Here is an 18919-nt window from a genome sequence, read left to right as displayed (position 1 = left end):
CTCAAGGGGAATCGACGCACACGCTATAGGGTGGCCTGCAGCGAGTAAGATGGGGAAAGAAACATTAATTTAAGGACGCGTGGCAAAAGTACTTATACGCAAAAGTAAAAGCCTGCTGCGGTGGCCGGGAATCGAACCCGGATCAACTGCTTGGAAGGCAACTATGCTGACCATTACACCACCACCGCACAGTTCCCTTCCGCGCCTCGCGAGCCGCGCTGTGTGTGCTTCCCGCCTGTCGGCGGCGCCTGAAGGTGGTCGTAGCTGTAGGCGCGTTACGGGGTAGGCGAGCTCATCCAGGCAGCGTCTCTACGCACATTTCGCGTCCTTTGGCAAGAGTCGTCGCGTGCGTGCGCTGCAAGAGTACTTAGACGATCATTTTTAAGCAGTGCAGTGCAGGATTCAGCGTCTGTAGCATTCTCTCGAGAGGATGCGACGGCGCTGGACGGCAGTCCCACTTTCCCCTCAGACGTCTGCAGCGGAAAGCACCAGGAAGCTGTGAACTAGCTGAGCATCGGTGGTTCAGTGGTAGAATGCTCGCCTGCCACGCGGGCGGCCCGGGTCCGATTCCCGGCCGATGCATCGTTTTGTTTTCTCTCCGATAGTGGTGCTGCGTGTCTTTCGCACTCGAACTGCGTGAGCCATGAGAATGAACCGCGGCATTCCGTGTGGAAAGAAGCAATCATGCAGCGCGCACGACTGCTCGTTTGGACTCTTGCGTGCTATTGTACATACTGGCGTCGGCCTAGCATCGCAAGTTGCCTGCGGCGCCGGGAATGCACGTGTAGCAACAGAAAAAAATGAGCCACGGAGTGCAGACTCTCTACCTCTGGTATTTGGTACTTAGCAAGATTCCAGAAGGTGTGGCGTTCGCCTGCCTCGGTAGCGCAGTAGGCAGCGCGTAAGTCTCATAATCTTAAGGTCGTGAGTTCGATCCTCACCCGGGGCATTTAATTTACTATCGTTCACAGCTAAGTCGACGGCTCTGGGGTTGCGACGGAGCGAAACACTTAGTAGTAGGTTATCCACAAGGCTCCAACGACTCAGCGTGAAAATGTTTACTTCCCGTTATTACTAGTTGCAGTTCTTTTGTAAAATTTTCAAGAAAAAAAGTACTAGTAATAAAACTGAATTTCGTATGATATAACATGTAACACAATGTATGACCTGCTATATAATGACAGGCAGTAGGTCTTTACTTGCGAAATAAGTAAATAAATATTACTACTTACAGCTTTGCTTTTCCTCCTACCCCTGCAACAACGAGGCCAAAAGCAATGGACTGTGACTTTTGCCATACGCGAGAAGATGCTCGCAAACAGGGAAAGTGCGTGACGGAAAGCGAGTGGAGGCGGTGTAAACCCGGAGAAGAATGTGCGCGTCCGGTGTGGTCTAGTGGCTAGGATACCTGGCTTTCACCCAGGAGGCCCGGGTTCGATTCCCGGTACCGGAATGGAATTTTTTCGGAACAAATGACGACAAGTTTTGACGGTGCGAAATGCTGTTTCACGTCCTCCTCGCATTATATCTACTGGTTCGTAAACGTCAGCTGACAACAGTCGAGAGAAACGGGCACGCAACGAAATTACTACGAGCAGCGGCATAGAGGGAGAAGAGACGCTGCTCCACTGTTGGATTGCTGCCATAGAAATGTTACATGGCAATACGCAGAGCAACTCCCGCGAAGCAATGGGAGACTGCCTGCACCGAGGCCCGTTAGCTCAGTTGGTTAGAGCGTCGTGCTAATAACGCGAAGGTCGTGGGTTCGATCCCCCCACGGGCCACTACGATTTTACTACTTCAAAAAGGCAACGCCGATTTCTCCGGGGAAGTATGGTGACAAAGAAATCGTCACATTGTGTGGGAGGTGATAGGGGACCCGAACGCGACTTGTCGGGACGCGCTAAAACATTTCACTGGTCACAGCACGCTGAACACACAGTTTCTCGTCCGATCACCACAACTACGCGACGTTGGGCGTTGTCAGTGCTTGGGCGGGTGACCGCCTGCGAACATAGGGCACTGTCGACAGTTTCAATTCGTATTTCTCTTTCCTCTTCGGTTTCGGAGCTGCAGCGCTATTCGGTCAAGGGCACTGGCGCCACGTTTTGCCTCTCGGTATGCCAAGTCGCGCCGTGCGGCCACAGTGAAAGGAAGGAGCGTGTTGTAAAATTTGCAACAAAGAAAGAAAAAAAAAGAAATGTACTAGTAATAAAACTGAATTTGTCTGACAGAACATGTAAAATCAGACAGTACATGATAACAGGCAGCAGGTATTTACTTGAGGCATAAGTAATGTTGTGCCCGCCTCGCCATACCTCTCTCAGTCGTTTCGCGTGCTTGTCCTTTTGATATAGGCCGATTGGAGAGCGTCAGCTCTCGCGTCAGCTGAGCAAAGTCGAGACAAGTCGAGACTCAAGGGGAATCGACGCACACGCTATAGGGTGGCCTGCAGCGAGTAAGATGGGGAAAGAAACATTAATTTAAGGACGCGTGGCAAAAGTACTTATACGCAAAAGTAAAAGCCTGCTGCGGTGGCCGGGAATCGAACCCGGATCAACTGCTTGGAAGGCAACTATGCTGACCATTACACCACCACCGCACAGTTCCCTTCCGCGCCTCGCGAGCCGCGCTGTGTGTGCTTCCCGCCTGTCGGCGGCGCCTGAAGGTGGTCGTAGCTGTAGGCGCGTTACGGGGTAGGCGAGCTCATCCAGGCAGCGTCTCTACGCACATTTCGCGTCCTTTGGCAAGAGTCGTCGCGTGCGTGCGCTGCAAGAGTACTTAGACGATCATTTTTAAGCAGTGCAGTGCAGGATTCAGCGTCTGTAGCATTCTCTCGAGAGGATGCGACGGCGCTGGACGGCAGTCCCACTTTCCCCTCAGACGTCTGCAGCGGAAAGCACCAGGAAGCTGTGAACTAGCTGAGCATCGGTGGTTCAGTGGTAGAATGCTCGCCTGCCACGCGGGCGGCCCGGGTTCGATTCCCGGCCGATGCATCGTTTTGTTTTCTCTCCGATAGTGGTGCTGCGTGTCTTTCGCACTCGAACTGCGTGAGCCATGAGAATGAACCGCGGCATTCCGTGTGGAAAGAAGCAATCATGCAGCGCGCACGACTGCTCGTTTGGACTCTTGCGTGCTATTGTACATACTGGCGTCGGCCTAGCATCGCAAGTTGCCTGCGGCGCCGGGAATGCACGTGTAGCAACAGAAAAAAATGAGCCACGGAGTGCAGACTCTCTACCTCTGGTATTTGGTACTTAGCAAGATTCCAGAAGGTGTGGCGTTCGCCTGCCTCGGTAGCGCAGTAGGCAGCGCGTAAGTCTCATAATCTTAAGGTCGTGAGTTCGATCCTCACCCGGGGCATTTAATTTACTATCGTTCACAGCTAAGTCGACGGCTCTGGGGTTGCGACGGAGCGAAACACTTAGTAGTAGGTTATCCACAAGGCTCCAACGACTCAGCGTGAAAATGTTTACTTCCCGTTATTACTAGTTGCAGTTCTTTTGTAAAATTTTCAAGAAAAAAAGTACTAGTAATAAAACTGAATTTCGTATGATATAACATGTAACACAATGTATGACCTGCTATATAATGACAGGCAGTAGGTCTTTACTTGCGAAATAAGTAAATAAATATTACTACTTACAGCTTTGCTTTTCCTCCTACCGCTGCAACAACGAGGCCAAAAGCAAAGGACTGTGACTTTTGCCATACGCGAGAAGATGCTCGCAAACAGGGAAAGTGCGTAACGGAAAGCGAGTGGAGGGGGTGTAAACCCGGAGAAGAATGTGCGCGTCCGGTGTGGTCTAGTGGCTAGGATACCTGGCTTTCACCCAGGAGGCCCGGGTTCGATTCCCGGTACCGGAATGGAATTTTTTCGGAACAAATGACGACAAGTTTTGACGGTGCGAAATGCTGTTTCACGTCCTCCTCGCATTATATCTACTGGTTCGTAAACGTCAGCTGACAACAGTCGAGAGAAACGGGCACGCAACGAAATTACTACGAGCAGCGGCATAGAGGGAGAAGAGACGCTGCTCCACTGTTGGATTGCTGCCATAGAAATGTTACATGGCAATACGCAGAGCAACTCCCGCGAGGCAATGGGAGACTGCCTGCACCGAGGCCCGTTAGCTCAGTTGGTTAGAGCGTCGTGCTAATAACGCGAAGGTCGTGGGTTCGATCCCCCCACGGGCCACTACGATTTTACTACTTCAAAAAGGCAACGCCGATTTCTCCGGGGAAGTATGGTGACAAAGAAATCGTCGCATTGTGTGGGAGCTGATAGGGGACCCGAACGCGACTTGTCGGGACGCGCTAAAACATTTCACTGGTCACAGCACGCTGAACACACAGTTTCTCGTCCGATCACCACAACTACGCGACGTTGGGCGTTGTCAGTGCTTGGGCGGGTGACCGCCTGCGAACATAGGGCACTGTCGACAGTTTCAATTCGTATTTCTCTTTCCTCTTCGGTTTCGGAGCTGCAGCGCTATTCGGTCAAGGGCACTGGCGCCACGTTTTGCCTCTCGGTATGCCAAGTCGCGCCGTGCGGCCACAGTGAAAGGAAGGAGCGTGTTGTAAAATTTGCAACAAAGAAAGAAAAAAAAAGAAATGTACTAGTAATAAAACTGAATTTGTCTGACAGAACATGTAAAATCAGACAGTACATGATAACAGGCAGCAGGTATTTACTTGAGGCATAAGTAATGTTGTGCCCGCCTCGCCATACCTCTCTCAGTCGTTTCGCGTGCTTGTCCTTTTGATATAGGCCGATTGGAGAGCGTCAGCTCTCGCGTCAGCTGAGCAAAGTCGAGACAAGTCGAGACTCAAGGGGAATCGACGCACACGCTATAGGGTGGCCTGCAGCGAGTAAGATGGGGAAAGAAACATTAATTTAAGGACGCGTGGCAAAAGTACTTATACGCAAAAGTAAAAGCCTGCTGCGGTGGCCGGGAATCGAACCCGGATCAACTGCTTGGAAGGCAACTATGCTGACCATTACACCACCACCGCACAGTTCCCTTCCGCGCCTCGCGAGCCGCGCTGTGTGTGCTTCCCGCCTGTCGGCGGCGCCTGAAGGTGGTCGTAGCTGTAGGCGCGTTACGGGGTAGGCGAGCTCATCCAGGCAGCGTCTCTACGCACATTTCGCGTCCTTTGGCAAGAGTCGTCGCGTGCGTGCGCTGCAAGAGTACTTAGACGACCATTTTTAAGCAGTGCAGTGCAGGATTCAGCGTCTGTAGCATTCTCTCGAGAGGATGCGACGGCGCTGGACGGCAGTCCCACTTTCCCCTCAGACGTCTGCAGCGGAAAGCACCAGGAAGGTGTGAACTAGCTGAGCATCGGTGGTTCAGTGGTAGAATGCTCGCCTGCCACGCGGGCGGCCCGGGTTCGATTCCCGGCCGATGCATCGTTTTGTTTTCTCTCCGATAGTGGTGCTGCGTGTCTTTCGCACTCGAACTGCGTGAGCCATGAGAATGAACCGCGGCATTCCGTGTGGAAAGAAGCAATCATGCAGCGCGCACGACTGCTCGTTTGGACTCTTGCGTGCTATTGTACATACTGGCGTCGGCCTAGCATCGCAAGTTGCCTGCGGCGCCGGGAATGCACGTGTAGCAACAGAAAAAAATGAGCCACGGAGTGCAGACTCTCTACCTCTGGTATTTGGTACTTAGCAAGATTCCAGAAGGTGTGGCGTTCGCCTGCCTCGGTAGCGCAGTAGGCAGCGCGTAAGTCTCATAATCTTAAGGTCGTGAGTTCGATCCTCACCCGGGGCATTTAATTTACTATCGTTCACAGCTAAGTCGACGGCTCTGGGGTTGCGACGGAGCGAAACACTTAGTAGTAGGTTATCCACAAGGCTCCAACGACTCAGCGTGAAAATGTTTACTTCCCGTTATTACTAGTTGCAGTTCTTTTGTAAAATTTTCAAGAAAAAAAGTACTAGTAATAAAACTGAATTTCGTATGATATAACATGTAACACAATGTATGACCTGCTATATAATGACAGGCAGTAGGTCTTTACTTGCGAAATAAGTAAATAAATATTACTACTTACAGCTTTGCTTTTCCTCCTACCCCTGCAACAACGAGGCCAAAAGCAATGGACTGTGACTTTTGCCATACGCGAGAAGATGCTCGCAAACAGGGAAAGTGCGTGACGGAAAGCGAGTGGAGGCGGTGTAAACCCGGAGAAGAATGTGCGCGTCCGGTGTGGTCTAGTGGCTAGGATACCTGGCTTTCACCCAGGAGGCCCGGGTTCGATTCCCGGTACCGGAATGGAATTTTTTCGGAACAAATGACGACAAGTTTTGACGGTGCGAAATGCTGTTTCACGTCCTCCTCGCATTATATCTACTGGTTCGTAAACGTCAGCTGACAACAGTCGAGAGAAACGGGCACGCAACGAAATTACTACGAGCAGCGGCATAGAGGGAGAAGAGACGCTGCTCCACTGTTGGATTGCTGCCATAGAAATGTTACATGGCAATACGCAGAGCAACTCCCGCGAAGCAATGGGAGACTGCCTGCACCGAGGCCCGTTAGCTCAGTTGGTTAGAGCGTCGTGCTAATAACGCGAAGGTCGTGGGTTCGATCCCCCCACGGGCCACTACGATTTTACTACTTCAAAAAGGCAACGCCGATTTCTCCGGGGAAGTATGGTGACAAAGAAATCGTCACATTGTGTGGGAGGTGATAGGGGACCCGAACGCGACTTGTCGGGACGCGCTAAAACATTTCACTGGTCACAGCACGCTGAACACACAGTTTCTCGTCCGATCACCACAACTACGCGACGTTGGGCGTTGTCAGTGCTTGGGCGGGTGACCGCCTGCGAACATAGGGCACTGTCGACAGTTTCAATTCGTATTTCTCTTTCCTCTTCGGTTTCGGAGCTGCAGCGCTATTCGGTCAAGGGCACTGGCGCCACGTTTTGCCTCTCGGTATGCCAAGTCGCGCCGTGCGGCCACAGTGAAAGGAAGGAGCGTGTTGTAAAATTTGCAACAAAGAAAGAAAAAAAAAGAAATGTACTAGTAATAAAACTGAATTTGTCTGACAGAACATGTAAAATCAGACAGTACATGATAACAGGCAGCAGGTATTTACTTGAGGCATAAGTAATGTTGTGCCCGCCTCGCCATACCTCTCTCAGTCGTTTCGCGTGCTTGTCCTTTTGATATAGGCCGATTGGAGAGCGTCAGCTCTCGCGTCAGCTGAGCAAAGTCGAGACAAGTCGAGACTCAAGGGGAATCGACGCACACGCTATAGGGTGGCCTGCAGCGAGTAAGATGGGGAAAGAAACATTAATTTAAGGACGCGTGGCAAAAGTACTTATACGCAAAAGTAAAAGCCTGCTGCGGTGGCCGGGAATCGAACCCGGATCAACTGCTTGGAAGGCAACTATGCTGACCATTACACCACCACCGCACAGTTCCCTTCCGCGCCTCGCGAGCCGCGCTGTGTGTGCTTCCCGCCTGTCGGCGGCGCCTGAAGGTGGTCGTAGCTGTAGGCGCGTTACGGGGTAGGCGAGCTCATCCAGGCAGCGTCTCTACGCACATTTCGCGTCCTTTGGCAAGAGTCGTCGCGTGCGTGCGCTGCAAGAGTACTTAGACGATCATTTTTAAGCAGTGCAGTGCAGGATTCAGCGTCTGTAGCATTCTCTCGAGAGGATGCGACGGCGCTGGACGGCAGTCCCACTTTCCCCTCAGACGTCTGCAGCGGAAAGCACCAGGAAGCTGTGAACTAGCTGAGCATCGGTGGTTCAGTGGTAGAATGCTCGCCTGCCACGCGGGCGGCCCGGGTTCGATTCCCGGCCGATGCATCGTTTTGTTTTCTCTCCGATAGTGGTGCTGCGTGTCTTTCGCACTCGAACTGCGTGAGCCATGAGAATGAACCGCGGCATTCCGTGTGGAAAGAAGCAATCATGCAGCGCGCACGACTGCTCGTTTGGACTCTTGCGTGCTATTGTACATACTGGCGTCGGCCTAGCATCGCAAGTTGCCTGCGGCGCCGGGAATGCACGTGTAGCAACAGAAAAAAATGAGCCACGGAGTGCAGACTCTCTACCTCTGGTATTTGGTACTTAGCAAGATTCCAGAAGGTGTGGCGTTCGCCTGCCTCGGTAGCGCAGTAGGCAGCGCGTAAGTCTCATAATCTTAAGGTCGTGAGTTCGATCCTCACCCGGGGCATTTAATTTACTATCGTTCACAGCTAAGTCGACGGCTCTGGGGTTGCGACGGAGCGAAACACTTAGTAGTAGGTTATCCACAAGGCTCCAACGACTCAGCGTGAAAATGTTTACTTCCCGTTATTACTAGTTGCAGTTCTTTTGTAAAATTTTCAAGAAAAAAAGTACTAGTAATAAAACTGAATTTCGTATGATATAACATGTAACACAATGTATGACCTGCTATATAATGACAGGCAGTAGGTCTTTACTTGCGAAATAAGTAAATAAATATTACTACTTACAGCTTTGCTTTTCCTCCTACCGCTGCAACAACGAGGCCAAAAGCAAAGGACTGTGACTTTTGCCATACGCGAGAAGATGCTCGCAAACAGGGAAAGTGCGTAACGGAAAGCGAGTGGAGGGGGTGTAAACCCGGAGAAGAATGTGCGCGTCCGGTGTGGTCTAGTGGCTAGGATACCTGGCTTTCACCCAGGAGGCCCGGGTTCGATTCCCGGTACCGGAATGGAATTTTTTCGGAACAAATGACGACAAGTTTTGACGGTGCGAAATGCTGTTTCACGTCCTCCTCGCATTATATCTACTGGTTCGTAAACGTCAGCTGACAACAGTCGAGAGAAACGGGCACGCAACGAAATTACTACGAGCAGCGGCATAGAGGGAGAAGAGACGCTGCTCCACTGTTGGATTGCTGCCATAGAAATGTTACATGGCAATACGCAGAGCAACTCCCGCGAGGCAATGGGAGACTGCCTGCACCGAGGCCCGTTAGCTCAGTTGGTTAGAGCGTCGTGCTAATAACGCGAAGGTCGTGGGTTCGATCCCCCCACGGGCCACTACGATTTTACTACTTCAAAAAGGCAACGCCGATTTCTCCGGGGAAGTATGGTGACAAAGAAATCGTCGCATTGTGTGGGAGCTGATAGGGGACCCGAACGCGACTTGTCGGGACGCGCTAAAACATTTCACTGGTCACAGCACGCTGAACACACAGTTTCTCGTCCGATCACCACAACTACGCGACGTTGGGCGTTGTCAGTGCTTGGGCGGGTGACCGCCTGCGAACATAGGGCACTGTCGACAGTTTCAATTCGTATTTCTCTTTCCTCTTCGGTTTCGGAGCTGCAGCGCTATTCGGTCAAGGGCACTGGCGCCACGTTTTGCCTCTCGGTATGCCAAGTCGCGCCGTGCGGCCACAGTGAAAGGAAGGAGCGTGTTGTAAAATTTGCAACAAAGAAAGAAAAAAAAAGAAATGTACTAGTAATAAAACTGAATTTGTCTGACAGAACATGTAAAATCAGACAGTACATGATAACAGGCAGCAGGTATTTACTTGAGGCATAAGTAATGTTGTGCCCGCCTCGCCATACCTCTCTCAGTCGTTTCGCGTGCTTGTCCTTTTGATATAGGCCGATTGGAGAGCGTCAGCTCTCGCGTCAGCTGAGCAAAGTCGAGACAAGTCGAGACTCAAGGGGAATCGACGCACACGCTATAGGGTGGCCTGCAGCGAGTAAGATGGGGAAAGAAACATTAATTTAAGGACGCGTGGCAAAAGTACTTATACGCAAAAGTAAAAGCCTGCTGCGGTGGCCGGGAATCGAACCCGGATCAACTGCTTGGAAGGCAACTATGCTGACCATTACACCACCACCGCACAGTTCCCTTCCGCGCCTCGCGAGCCGCGCTGTGTGTGCTTCCCGCCTGTCGGCGGCGCCTGAAGGTGGTCGTAGCTGTAGGCGCGTTACGGGGTAGGCGAGCTCATCCAGGCAGCGTCTCTACGCACATTTCGCGTCCTTTGGCAAGAGTCGTCGCGTGCGTGCGCTGCAAGAGTACTTAGACGATCATTTTTAAGCAGTGCAGTGCAGGATTCAGCGTCTGTAGCATTCTCTCGAGAGGATGCGACGGCGCTGGACGGCAGTCCCACTTTCCCCTCAGACGTCTGCAGCGGAAAGCACCAGGAAGCTGTGAACTAGCTGAGCATCGGTGGTTCAGTGGTAGAATGCTCGCCTGCCACGCGGGCGGCCCGGGTTCGATTCCCGGCCGATGCATCGTTTTGTTTTCTCTCCGATAGTGGTGCTGCGTGTCTTTCGCACTCGAACTGCGTGAGCCATGAGAATGAACCGCGGCATTCCGTGTGGAAAGAAGCAATCATGCAGCGCGCACGACTGCTCGTTTGGACTCTTGCGTGCTATTGTACATACTGGCGTCGGCCTAGCATCGCAAGTTGCCTGCGGCGCCGGGAATGCACGTGTAGCAACAGAAAAAAATGAGCCACGGAGTGCAGACTCTCTACCTCTGGTATTTGGTACTTAGCAAGATTCCAGAAGGTGTGGCGTTCGCCTGCCTCGGTAGCGCAGTAGGCAGCGCGTAAGTCTCATAATCTTAAGGTCGTGAGTTCGATCCTCACCCGGGGCATTTAATTTACTATCGTTCACAGCTAAGTCGACGGCTCTGGGGTTGCGACGGAGCGAAACACTTAGTAGTAGGTTATCCACAAGGCTCCAACGACTCAGCGTGAAAATGTTTACTTCCCGTTATTACTAGTTGCAGTTCTTTTGTAAAATTTTCAAGAAAAAAAATACTAGTAATAAAACTGAATTTCGTATGATATAACATGTAACACAATGTATGACCTGCTATATAATGACAGGCAGTAGGTCTTTACTTGCGAAATAAGTAAATAAATATTACTACTTACAGCTTTGCTTTTCCTCCTACCCCTGCAACAACGAGGCCAAAAGCAATGGACTGTGACTTTTGCCATACGCGAGAAGATGCTCGCAAACAGGGAAAGTGCGTGACGGAAAGCGAGTGGAGGCGGTGTAAACCCGGAGAAGAATGTGCGCGTCCGGTGTGGTCTAGTGGCTAGGATACCTGGCTTTCACCCAGGAGGCCCGGGTTCGATTCCCGGTACCGGAATGGAATTTTTTCGGAACAAATGACGACAAGTTTTGACGGTGCGAAATGCTGTTTCACGTCCTCCTCGCATTATATCTACTGGTTCGTAAACGTCAGCTGACAACAGTCGAGAGAAACGGGCACGCAACGAAATTACTACGAGCAGCGGCATAGAGGGAGAAGAGACGCTGCTCCACTGTTGGATTGCTGCCATAGAAATGTTACATGGCAATACGCAGAGCAACTCCCGCGAAGCAATGGGAGACTGCCTGCACCGAGGCCCGTTAGCTCAGTTGGTTAGAGCGTCGTGCTAATAACGCGAAGGTCGTGGGTTCGATCCCCCCACGGGCCACTACGATTTTACTACTTCAAAAAGGCAACGCCGATTTCTCCGGGGAAGTATGGTGACAAAGAAATCGTCACATTGTGTGGGAGGTGATAGGGGACCCGAACGCGACTTGTCGGGACACGCTAAAACATTTCACTGGTCACAGCACGCTGAACACACAGTTTCTCGTCCGATCACCACAACTACGCGACGTTGGGCGTTGTCAGTGCTTGGGCGGGTGACCGCCTGCGAACATAGGGCACTGTCGACAGTTTCAATTCGTATTTCTCTTTCCTCTTCGGTTTCGGAGCTGCAGCGCTATTCGGTCAAGGGCACTGGCGCCACGTTTTGCCTCTCGGTATGCCAAGTCGCGCCGTGCGGCCACAGTGAAAGGAAGGAGCGTGTTGTAAAATTTGCAACAAAGAAAGAAAAAAAAAGAAATGTACTAGTAATAAAACTGAATTTGTCTGACAGAACATGTAAAATCAGACAGTACATGATAACAGGCAGCAGGTATTTACTTGAGGCATAAGTAATGTTGTGCCCGCCTCGCCATACCTCTCTCAGTCGTTTCGCGTGCTTGTCCTTTTGATATAGGCCGATTGGAGAGCGTCAGCTCTCGCGTCAGCTGAGCAAAGTCGAGACAAGTCGAGACTCAAGGGGAATCGACGCACACGCTATAGGGTGGCCTGCAGCGAGTAAGATGGGGAAAGAAACATTAATTTAAGGACGCGTGGCAAAAGTACTTATACGCAAAAGTAAAAGCCTGCTGCGGTGGCCGGGAATCGAACCCGGATCAACTGCTTGGAAGGCAACTATGCTGACCATTACACCACCACCGCACAGTTCCCTTCCGCGCCTCGCGAGCCGCGCTGTGTGTGCTTCCCGCCTGTCGGCGGCGCCTGAAGGTGGTCGTAGCTGTAGGCGCGTTACGGGGTAGGCGAGCTCATCCAGGCAGCGTCTCTACGCACATTTCGCGTCCTTTGGCAAGAGTCGTCGCGTGCGTGCGCTGCAAGAGTACTTAGACGATCATTTTTAAGCAGTGCAGTGCAGGATTCAGCGTCTGTAGCATTCTCTCGAGAGGATGCGACGGCGCTGGACGGCAGTCCCACTTTCCCCTCAGACGTCTGCAGCGGAAAGCACCAGGAAGCTGTGAACTAGCTGAGCATCGGTGGTTCAGTGGTAGAATGCTCGCCTGCCACGCGGGCGGCCCGGGTTCGATTCCCGGCCGATGCATCGTTTTGTTTTCTCTCCGATAGTGGTGCTGCGTGTCTTTCGCACTCGAACTGCGTGAGCCATGAGAATGAACCGCGGCATTCCGTGTGGAAAGAAGCAATCATGCAGCGCGCACGACTGCTCGTTTGGACTCTTGCGTGCTATTGTACATACTGGCGTCGGCCTAGCATCGCAAGTTGCCTGCGGCGCCGGGAATGCACGTGTAGCAACAGAAAAAAATGAGCCACGGAGTGCAGACTCTCTACCTCTGGTATTTGCTACTTAGCAAGATTCCAGAAGGTGTGGCGTTCGCCTGCCTCGGTAGCGCAGTAGGCAGCGCGTAAGTCTCATAATCTTAAGGTCGTGAGTTCGATCCTCACCCGGGGCATTTAATTTACTATCGTTCACAGCTAAGTCGACGGCTCTGGGGTTGCGACGGAGCGAAACACTTAGTAGTAGGTTATCCACAAGGCTCCAACGACTCAGCGTGAAAATGTTTACTTCCCGTTATTACTAGCTGCAGTTCTTTTGTAAAATTTTCAAGAAAAAAAATACTAGTAATAAAACTGAATTTCGTATGATATAACATGTAACACAATGTATGACCTGCTATATAATGACAGGCAGTAGGTCTTTACTTGCGAAATAAGTAAATAAATATTACTACTTACAGCTTTGCTTTTCCTCCTACCCCTGCAACAACGAGGCCAAAAGCAATGGACTGTGACTTTTGCCATACGCGAGAAGATGCTCGCAAACAGGGAAAGTGCGTGACGGAAAGCGAGTGGAGGCGGTGTAAACCCGGAGAAGAATGTGCGCGTCCGGTGTGGTCTAGTGGCTAGGATACCTGGCTTTCACCCAGGAGGCCCGGGTTCGATTCCCGGTACCGGAATGGAATTTTTTCGGAACAAATGACGACAAGTTTTGACGGTGCGAAATGCTGTTTCACGTCCTCCTCGCATTATATCTACTGGTTCGTAAACGTCAGCTGACAACAGTCGAGAGAAACGGGCACGCAACGAAATTACTACGAGCAGCGGCATAGAGGGAGAAGAGACGCTGCTCCACTGTTGGATTGCTGCCATAGAAATGTTACATGGCAATACGCAGAGCAACTCCCGCGAAGCAATGGGAGACTGCCTGCACCGAGGCCCGTTAGCTCAGTTGGTTAGAGCGTCGTGCTAATAACGCGAAGGTCGTGGGTTCGATCCCCCCACGGGCCACTACGATTTTACTACTTCAAAAAGGCAACGCCGATTTCTCCGGGGAAGTATGGTGACAAAGAAATCGTCACATTGTGTGGGAGGTGATAGGGGACCCGAACGCGACTTGTCGCGACGCGCTAAAACATTTCACTGGTCATAGCACGCTGAACACACAGTTTCTCGTCCGATCACCACAACTACGCGACGTTGGGCGTTGTCAGTGCTTGGGCGGGTGACCGCCTGCGAACATAGGGCACTGTCGACAGTTTCAATTCGTATTTCTCTTTCCTCTTCGGTTTCGGAGCTGCAGCGCTATTCGGTCAAGGGCACTGGCGCCACGTTTTGCCTCTCGGTATGCCAAGTCGCGCCGTGCGGCCACAGTGAAAGGAAGGAGCGTGTTGTAAAATTTGCAACAAAGAAAGAAAAAAAAAGAAATGTACTAGTAATAAAACTGAATTTGTCTGACAGAACATGTAAAATCAGACAGTACATGATAACAGGCAGCAGGTATTTACTTGAGGCATAAGTAATGTTGTGCCCGCCTCGCCATACCTCTCTCAGTCGTTTCGCGTGCTTGTCCTTTTGATATAGGCCGATTGGAGAGCGTCAGCTCTCGCGTCAGCTGAGCAAAGTCGAGACAAGTCGAGACTCAAGGGGAATCGACGCACACGCTATAGGGTGGCCTGCAGCGAGTAAGATGGGGAAAGAAACATTAATTTAAGGACGCGTGGCAAAAGTACTTATACGCAAAAGTAAAAGCCTGCTGCGGTGGCCGGGAATCGAACCCGGATCAACTGCTTGGAAGGCAACTATGCTGACCATTACACCACCACCGCACAGTTCCCTTCCGCGCCTCGCGAGCCGCGCTGTGTGTGCTTCCCGCCTGTCGGCGGCGCCTGAAGGTGGTCGTAGCTGTAGGCGCGTTACGGGGTAGGCGAGCTCATCCAGGCAGCGTCTCTACGCACATTTCGCGTCCTTTGGCAAGAGTCGTCGCGTGCGTGCGCTGCAAGAGTACTTAGACGATCATTTTTAAGCAGTGCAGTGCAGGATTCAGCGTCTGTAGCATTCTCTCGAGAGGATGCGACGGCGCTGGACGGCAGTCCCACTTTCCCCTCAGACGTCTGCAGCGGAAAGCACCAGGAAGCTGTGAACTAGCTGAGCATCGGTGGTTCAGTGGTAGAATGCTCGCCTGCCACGCGGGCGGCCCGGGTTCGATTCCCGGCCGATGCATCGTTTTGTTTTCTCTCCGATAGTGGTGCTGCGTGTCTTTCGCACTCGAACTGCGTGAGCCATGAGAATGAACCGCGGCATTCCGTGTGGAAAGAAGCAATCATGCAGCGCGCACGACTGCTCGTTTGGACTCTTGCGTGCTATTGTACATACTGGCGTCGGCCTAGCATCGCAAGTTGCCTGCGGCGCCGGGAATGCACGTGTAGCAACAGAAAAAAATGAGCCACGGAGTGCAGACTCTCTACCTCTGGTATTTGCTACTTAGCAAGATTCCAGAAGGTGTGGCGTTCGCCTGCCTCGGTAGCGCAGTAGGCAGCGCGTAAGTCTCATAATCTTAAGGTCGTGAGTTCGATCCTCACCCGGGGCATTTAATTTACTATCGTTCACAGCTAAGTCGACGGCTCTGGGGTTGCGACGGAGCGAAACACTTAGTAGTAGGTTATCCACAAGGCTCCAACGACTCAGCGTGAAAATGTTTACTTCCCGTTATTACTAGCTGCAGTTCTTTTGTAAAATTTTCAAGAAAAAAAATACTAGTAATAAAACTGAATTTCGTATGATATAACATGTAACACAATGTATGACCTGCTATATAATGACAGGCAGTAGGTCTTTACTTGCGAAATAAGTAAATAAATATTACTACTTACAGCTTTGCTTTTCCTCCTACCCCTGCAACAACGAGGCCAAAAGCAATGGACTGTGACTTTTGCCATACGCGAGAAGATGCTCGCAAACAGGGAAAGTGCGTGACGGAAAGCGAGTGGAGGCGGTGTAAACCCGGAGAAGAATGTGCGCGTCCGGTGTGGTCTAGTGGCTAGGATACCTGGCTTTCACCCAGGAGGCCCGGGTTCGATTCCCGGTACCGGAATGGAATTTTTTCGGAACAAATGACGACAAGTTTTGACGGTGCGAAATGCTGTTTCACGTCCTCCTCGCATTATATCTACTGGTTCGTAAACGTCAGCTGACAACAGTCGAGAGAAACGGGCACGCAACGAAATTACTACGAGCAGCGGCATAGAGGGAGAAGAGACGCTGCTCCACTGTTGGATTGCTGCCATAGAAATGTTACATGGCAATACGCAGAGCAACTCCCGCGAAGCAATGGGAGACTGCCTGCACCGAGGCCCGTTAGCTCAGTTGGTTAGAGCGTCGTGCTAATAACGCGAAGGTCGTGGGTTCGATCCCCCCACGGGCCACTACGATTTTACTACTTCAAAAAGGCAACGCCGATTTCTCCGGGGAAGTATGGTGACAAAGAAATCGTCACATTGTGTGGGAGGTGATAGGGGACCCGAACGCGACTTGTCGCGACGCGCTAAAACATTTCACTGGTCACAGCACGCTGAACACACAGTTTCTCGTCCGATCACCACAACTACGCGACGTTGGGCGTTGTCAGTGCTTGGGCGGGTGACCGCCTGCGAACATAGGGCACTGTCGACAGTTTCAATTCGTATTTCTCTTTCCTCTTCGGTTTCGGAGCTGCAGCGCTATTCGGTCAAGGGCACTGGCGCCACGTTTTGCCTCTCGGTATGCCAAGTCGCGCCGTGCGGCCACAGTGAAAGGAAGGAGCGTGTTGTAAAATTTGCAACAAAGAAAGAAAAAAAAAGAAATGTACTAGTAATAAAACTGAATTTGTCTGACAGAACATGTAAAATCAGACAGTACATGATAACAGGCAGCAGGTATTTACTTGAGGCATAAGTAATGTTGTGCCCGCCTCGCCATACCTCTCTCAGTCGTTTCGCGTGCTTGTCCTTTTGATATAGGCCGATTGGAGAGCGTCAGCTCTCGCGTCAGCTGAGCAAAGTCGAGACAAGTCGAGACTCAAGGGGAATCGACGCACACGCTATAGGGTGGCCTGCAGCGAGTAAGATGGGGAAAGAAACATTAATTTAAGGACGCGTGGCAAAAGTACTTATACGCAAAAGTAAAAGCCTGCTGCGGTGGCCGGGAATCTAACCCGGATCAACTGCTTGGAAGGCAACTATGCTGACCATTACACCACCACCGCACAGTTCCCTTCCGCGCCTCGCGAGCCGCGCTGTGTGTGCTTCCCGCCTGTCGGCGGCGCCTGAAGGTGGTCGTAGCTGTAGGCGCGTTACGGGGTAGGCGAGCTCATCCAGGCAGCGTCTCTACGCACATTTCGCGTCCTTTGGCAAGAGTCGTCGCGTGCGTGCGCTGCAAGAGTACTTAGACGATCATTTTTAAGCAGTGCAGTGCAGGATTCAGCGTCTGTAGCATTATCTCGAGAGGATGCGACGGCGCTGGACGGCAGTCCCACTTTCCCCTCAGACGTCTGCAGCGGAAAGCACCAGGAAGCTGTGAACTAGCTGAGCATCGGTGGTTCAGTGGTAGAATGCTCGCCTGCTACGCGGGCGGCCCGGGTTCGATTCCCGGCCGATGCATCGTTTTGTTTTCTCTCCGATAGTGGTGCTGCGTGTCTTTCGCACTCGAACTGCGTGAGCCATGAGAATGAACCGCGGCATTCCGTGTGGAAAGAAGCAATCATGCAGCGCGCACGACTGCTCGTTTGGACTCTTGCGTGCTATTGTACATACTGGCGTCGGCCTAGCATCGCAAGTTGCCTGCGGCGCCGGGAATGCACGTGTAGCAACAGAAAAAAATGAGCCACGGAGTGCAGACTCTCTACCTCTGGTATTTGGTACTTAGCAAGATTCCAGAAGGTGTGGCGTTCGCCTGCCTCGGTAGCGCAGTAGGCAGCGCGTAAGTCTCATAATCTTAAGGTCGTGAGTTCGATCCTCACCCGGGGCATTTAATTTACTATCGTTCACAGCTAAGTCGACGGCTCTGGGGTTGCGACGGAGCGAAACACTTAGTAGTAGGTTATCCACAAGGCTCCAACGACTCAGCGTGAAAATGTTTACTTCCCGTTATTACTAGTTGCAGTTCTTTTGTAAAATTTTCAAGAAAAAAAGTACTAGTAATAAAACTGAATTTCGTATGATATAACATGTAACACAATGTATGACCTGCTATATAATGACAGGCAGTAGGTCTTTACTTGCGAAATAAGTAAATAAATATTACTACTTACAGCTTTGCTTTTCCTCCTACCCCTGCAACAACGAGGCCAAAAGCAATGGACTGTGACTTTTGCCATACGCGAGAAGATGCTCGCAAACAGGGAAAGTGCGTGACGGAAAGCGAGTGGAGGGGGTGTAAACCCGGAGAAGAATGTGCGCGTCCGGTGTGGTCTAGTGGCTAGGATACCTGGATTTCACCCAGGAGGCCCGGGTTCGATTCCCGGTACCGGAATGGAATTTTTTCGGAACAAATGACGACAAGTTTTGACGGTGCGAAATGCTGTTTCACGTCCTCCTCGCATTATATCTACTGGTTCGTAAACGTCAGCTGACAACAGTCGAGAGAAACGGGCACGCAACGAAATTACTACGAGCAGCGGCATAGAGGGAGAAGAGACGCTGCTCCACTGTTGGATTGCTGCCATAGAAATGTTACATGGCAATACGCAGAGCAACTCCCGCGAAGCAATGGGAGACTGCCTGCACCGAGGCCCGTTAGCTCAGTTGGTTAGAGCGTCGTGCTAATAACGCGAAGGTCGTGGGTTCGATCCCCCCACGGGCCACTACGATTTTACTACTTCAAAAAGGCAACGCCGATTTCTCCGGGGAAGTATGGTGACAAAGAAATCGTCACATTGTGTGGGAGCTGATAGGGGACCCGAACGCGACTTGTCGGGACGCGCTAAAACATTTCACTGGTCACAGCACGCTGAACACACAGTTTCTCGTCCGATCACCACAACTACGCGACGTTGGGCGTTGTCAGTGCTTGGGCGGGTGACCGCCTGCGAACATAGGGC

General features: G+C 51.6%; 40 non-coding genes across 40 annotated transcripts; 32 read left to right on the top strand and 8 right to left on the bottom strand.

Annotated features, from left to right (window-relative positions):
- Positions 1-116: 116 nt before the first annotated feature.
- Positions 117-188, bottom strand: Trnag-ucc (transfer RNA glycine (anticodon UCC)). The gene has a single exon. It is a non-coding gene; the product is annotated as a tRNA-Gly (tRNA).
- A 323-nt stretch (positions 189-511) lies between these two features.
- Positions 512-582, top strand: Trnag-gcc (transfer RNA glycine (anticodon GCC)). Its single transcript has one exon. It is a non-coding gene; the product is annotated as a tRNA-Gly (tRNA).
- Positions 583-876: 294 nt separating this feature from the next.
- Trnam-cau (transfer RNA methionine (anticodon CAU)) lies at positions 877-949 on the top strand. The gene has a single exon. It is a non-coding gene; the product is annotated as a tRNA-Met (tRNA).
- A 432-nt stretch (positions 950-1381) lies between these two features.
- On the top strand, positions 1382-1453 carry Trnae-uuc (transfer RNA glutamic acid (anticodon UUC)). The gene has a single exon. It is a non-coding gene; the product is annotated as a tRNA-Glu (tRNA).
- Positions 1454-1710: 257 nt separating this feature from the next.
- Positions 1711-1784, top strand: Trnai-aau (transfer RNA isoleucine (anticodon AAU)). The gene has a single exon. It is a non-coding gene; the product is annotated as a tRNA-Ile (tRNA).
- A 746-nt stretch (positions 1785-2530) lies between these two features.
- On the bottom strand, positions 2531-2602 carry Trnag-ucc (transfer RNA glycine (anticodon UCC)). The gene has a single exon. It is a non-coding gene; the product is annotated as a tRNA-Gly (tRNA).
- A 323-nt stretch (positions 2603-2925) lies between these two features.
- Positions 2926-2996, top strand: Trnag-gcc (transfer RNA glycine (anticodon GCC)). Its single transcript has one exon. It is a non-coding gene; the product is annotated as a tRNA-Gly (tRNA).
- Positions 2997-3290: 294 nt separating this feature from the next.
- Positions 3291-3363, top strand: Trnam-cau (transfer RNA methionine (anticodon CAU)). Its single transcript has one exon. It is a non-coding gene; the product is annotated as a tRNA-Met (tRNA).
- A 432-nt stretch (positions 3364-3795) lies between these two features.
- Trnae-uuc (transfer RNA glutamic acid (anticodon UUC)) lies at positions 3796-3867 on the top strand. The gene has a single exon. It is a non-coding gene; the product is annotated as a tRNA-Glu (tRNA).
- Positions 3868-4124: 257 nt separating this feature from the next.
- Positions 4125-4198, top strand: Trnai-aau (transfer RNA isoleucine (anticodon AAU)). Its single transcript has one exon. It is a non-coding gene; the product is annotated as a tRNA-Ile (tRNA).
- A 746-nt stretch (positions 4199-4944) lies between these two features.
- Trnag-ucc (transfer RNA glycine (anticodon UCC)) lies at positions 4945-5016 on the bottom strand. The gene has a single exon. It is a non-coding gene; the product is annotated as a tRNA-Gly (tRNA).
- A 323-nt stretch (positions 5017-5339) lies between these two features.
- Positions 5340-5410, top strand: Trnag-gcc (transfer RNA glycine (anticodon GCC)). The gene has a single exon. It is a non-coding gene; the product is annotated as a tRNA-Gly (tRNA).
- A 294-nt stretch (positions 5411-5704) lies between these two features.
- Trnam-cau (transfer RNA methionine (anticodon CAU)) lies at positions 5705-5777 on the top strand. Its single transcript has one exon. It is a non-coding gene; the product is annotated as a tRNA-Met (tRNA).
- A 432-nt stretch (positions 5778-6209) lies between these two features.
- Positions 6210-6281, top strand: Trnae-uuc (transfer RNA glutamic acid (anticodon UUC)). Its single transcript has one exon. It is a non-coding gene; the product is annotated as a tRNA-Glu (tRNA).
- A 257-nt stretch (positions 6282-6538) lies between these two features.
- Positions 6539-6612, top strand: Trnai-aau (transfer RNA isoleucine (anticodon AAU)). The gene has a single exon. It is a non-coding gene; the product is annotated as a tRNA-Ile (tRNA).
- Positions 6613-7358: 746 nt separating this feature from the next.
- On the bottom strand, positions 7359-7430 carry Trnag-ucc (transfer RNA glycine (anticodon UCC)). Its single transcript has one exon. It is a non-coding gene; the product is annotated as a tRNA-Gly (tRNA).
- A 323-nt stretch (positions 7431-7753) lies between these two features.
- On the top strand, positions 7754-7824 carry Trnag-gcc (transfer RNA glycine (anticodon GCC)). The gene has a single exon. It is a non-coding gene; the product is annotated as a tRNA-Gly (tRNA).
- Positions 7825-8118: 294 nt separating this feature from the next.
- Positions 8119-8191, top strand: Trnam-cau (transfer RNA methionine (anticodon CAU)). The gene has a single exon. It is a non-coding gene; the product is annotated as a tRNA-Met (tRNA).
- Positions 8192-8623: 432 nt separating this feature from the next.
- On the top strand, positions 8624-8695 carry Trnae-uuc (transfer RNA glutamic acid (anticodon UUC)). Its single transcript has one exon. It is a non-coding gene; the product is annotated as a tRNA-Glu (tRNA).
- Positions 8696-8952: 257 nt separating this feature from the next.
- Trnai-aau (transfer RNA isoleucine (anticodon AAU)) lies at positions 8953-9026 on the top strand. The gene has a single exon. It is a non-coding gene; the product is annotated as a tRNA-Ile (tRNA).
- A 746-nt stretch (positions 9027-9772) lies between these two features.
- Trnag-ucc (transfer RNA glycine (anticodon UCC)) lies at positions 9773-9844 on the bottom strand. The gene has a single exon. It is a non-coding gene; the product is annotated as a tRNA-Gly (tRNA).
- A 323-nt stretch (positions 9845-10167) lies between these two features.
- Positions 10168-10238, top strand: Trnag-gcc (transfer RNA glycine (anticodon GCC)). The gene has a single exon. It is a non-coding gene; the product is annotated as a tRNA-Gly (tRNA).
- Positions 10239-10532: 294 nt separating this feature from the next.
- On the top strand, positions 10533-10605 carry Trnam-cau (transfer RNA methionine (anticodon CAU)). Its single transcript has one exon. It is a non-coding gene; the product is annotated as a tRNA-Met (tRNA).
- Positions 10606-11037: 432 nt separating this feature from the next.
- Trnae-uuc (transfer RNA glutamic acid (anticodon UUC)) lies at positions 11038-11109 on the top strand. The gene has a single exon. It is a non-coding gene; the product is annotated as a tRNA-Glu (tRNA).
- Positions 11110-11366: 257 nt separating this feature from the next.
- Positions 11367-11440, top strand: Trnai-aau (transfer RNA isoleucine (anticodon AAU)). Its single transcript has one exon. It is a non-coding gene; the product is annotated as a tRNA-Ile (tRNA).
- Positions 11441-12186: 746 nt separating this feature from the next.
- On the bottom strand, positions 12187-12258 carry Trnag-ucc (transfer RNA glycine (anticodon UCC)). The gene has a single exon. It is a non-coding gene; the product is annotated as a tRNA-Gly (tRNA).
- A 323-nt stretch (positions 12259-12581) lies between these two features.
- Trnag-gcc (transfer RNA glycine (anticodon GCC)) lies at positions 12582-12652 on the top strand. Its single transcript has one exon. It is a non-coding gene; the product is annotated as a tRNA-Gly (tRNA).
- Positions 12653-12946: 294 nt separating this feature from the next.
- Positions 12947-13019, top strand: Trnam-cau (transfer RNA methionine (anticodon CAU)). The gene has a single exon. It is a non-coding gene; the product is annotated as a tRNA-Met (tRNA).
- Positions 13020-13451: 432 nt separating this feature from the next.
- On the top strand, positions 13452-13523 carry Trnae-uuc (transfer RNA glutamic acid (anticodon UUC)). Its single transcript has one exon. It is a non-coding gene; the product is annotated as a tRNA-Glu (tRNA).
- A 257-nt stretch (positions 13524-13780) lies between these two features.
- Trnai-aau (transfer RNA isoleucine (anticodon AAU)) lies at positions 13781-13854 on the top strand. The gene has a single exon. It is a non-coding gene; the product is annotated as a tRNA-Ile (tRNA).
- Positions 13855-14600: 746 nt separating this feature from the next.
- Positions 14601-14672, bottom strand: Trnag-ucc (transfer RNA glycine (anticodon UCC)). The gene has a single exon. It is a non-coding gene; the product is annotated as a tRNA-Gly (tRNA).
- A 323-nt stretch (positions 14673-14995) lies between these two features.
- On the top strand, positions 14996-15066 carry Trnag-gcc (transfer RNA glycine (anticodon GCC)). The gene has a single exon. It is a non-coding gene; the product is annotated as a tRNA-Gly (tRNA).
- Positions 15067-15360: 294 nt separating this feature from the next.
- Trnam-cau (transfer RNA methionine (anticodon CAU)) lies at positions 15361-15433 on the top strand. The gene has a single exon. It is a non-coding gene; the product is annotated as a tRNA-Met (tRNA).
- Positions 15434-15865: 432 nt separating this feature from the next.
- Trnae-uuc (transfer RNA glutamic acid (anticodon UUC)) lies at positions 15866-15937 on the top strand. The gene has a single exon. It is a non-coding gene; the product is annotated as a tRNA-Glu (tRNA).
- A 257-nt stretch (positions 15938-16194) lies between these two features.
- Trnai-aau (transfer RNA isoleucine (anticodon AAU)) lies at positions 16195-16268 on the top strand. Its single transcript has one exon. It is a non-coding gene; the product is annotated as a tRNA-Ile (tRNA).
- Positions 16269-17014: 746 nt separating this feature from the next.
- Positions 17015-17086, bottom strand: Trnag-ucc (transfer RNA glycine (anticodon UCC)). The gene has a single exon. It is a non-coding gene; the product is annotated as a tRNA-Gly (tRNA).
- Positions 17087-17409: 323 nt separating this feature from the next.
- On the top strand, positions 17410-17480 carry Trnas-gcu (transfer RNA serine (anticodon GCU)). Its single transcript has one exon. It is a non-coding gene; the product is annotated as a tRNA-Ser (tRNA).
- Positions 17481-17774: 294 nt separating this feature from the next.
- On the top strand, positions 17775-17847 carry Trnam-cau (transfer RNA methionine (anticodon CAU)). The gene has a single exon. It is a non-coding gene; the product is annotated as a tRNA-Met (tRNA).
- Positions 17848-18279: 432 nt separating this feature from the next.
- On the top strand, positions 18280-18351 carry Trnae-uuc (transfer RNA glutamic acid (anticodon UUC)). Its single transcript has one exon. It is a non-coding gene; the product is annotated as a tRNA-Glu (tRNA).
- A 257-nt stretch (positions 18352-18608) lies between these two features.
- On the top strand, positions 18609-18682 carry Trnai-aau (transfer RNA isoleucine (anticodon AAU)). Its single transcript has one exon. It is a non-coding gene; the product is annotated as a tRNA-Ile (tRNA).
- Positions 18683-18919: the final 237 nt, after the last annotated feature.

This window comes from Schistocerca cancellata, unplaced genomic scaffold, assembly GCF_023864275.1.
Source record: "Schistocerca cancellata isolate TAMUIC-IGC-003103 unplaced genomic scaffold, iqSchCanc2.1 HiC_scaffold_1082, whole genome shotgun sequence".
NCBI lineage: Eukaryota > Metazoa > Arthropoda > Insecta > Orthoptera > Acrididae > Schistocerca > Schistocerca cancellata.
This window is presented reverse-complemented; position numbering and strand designations above follow the sequence as displayed.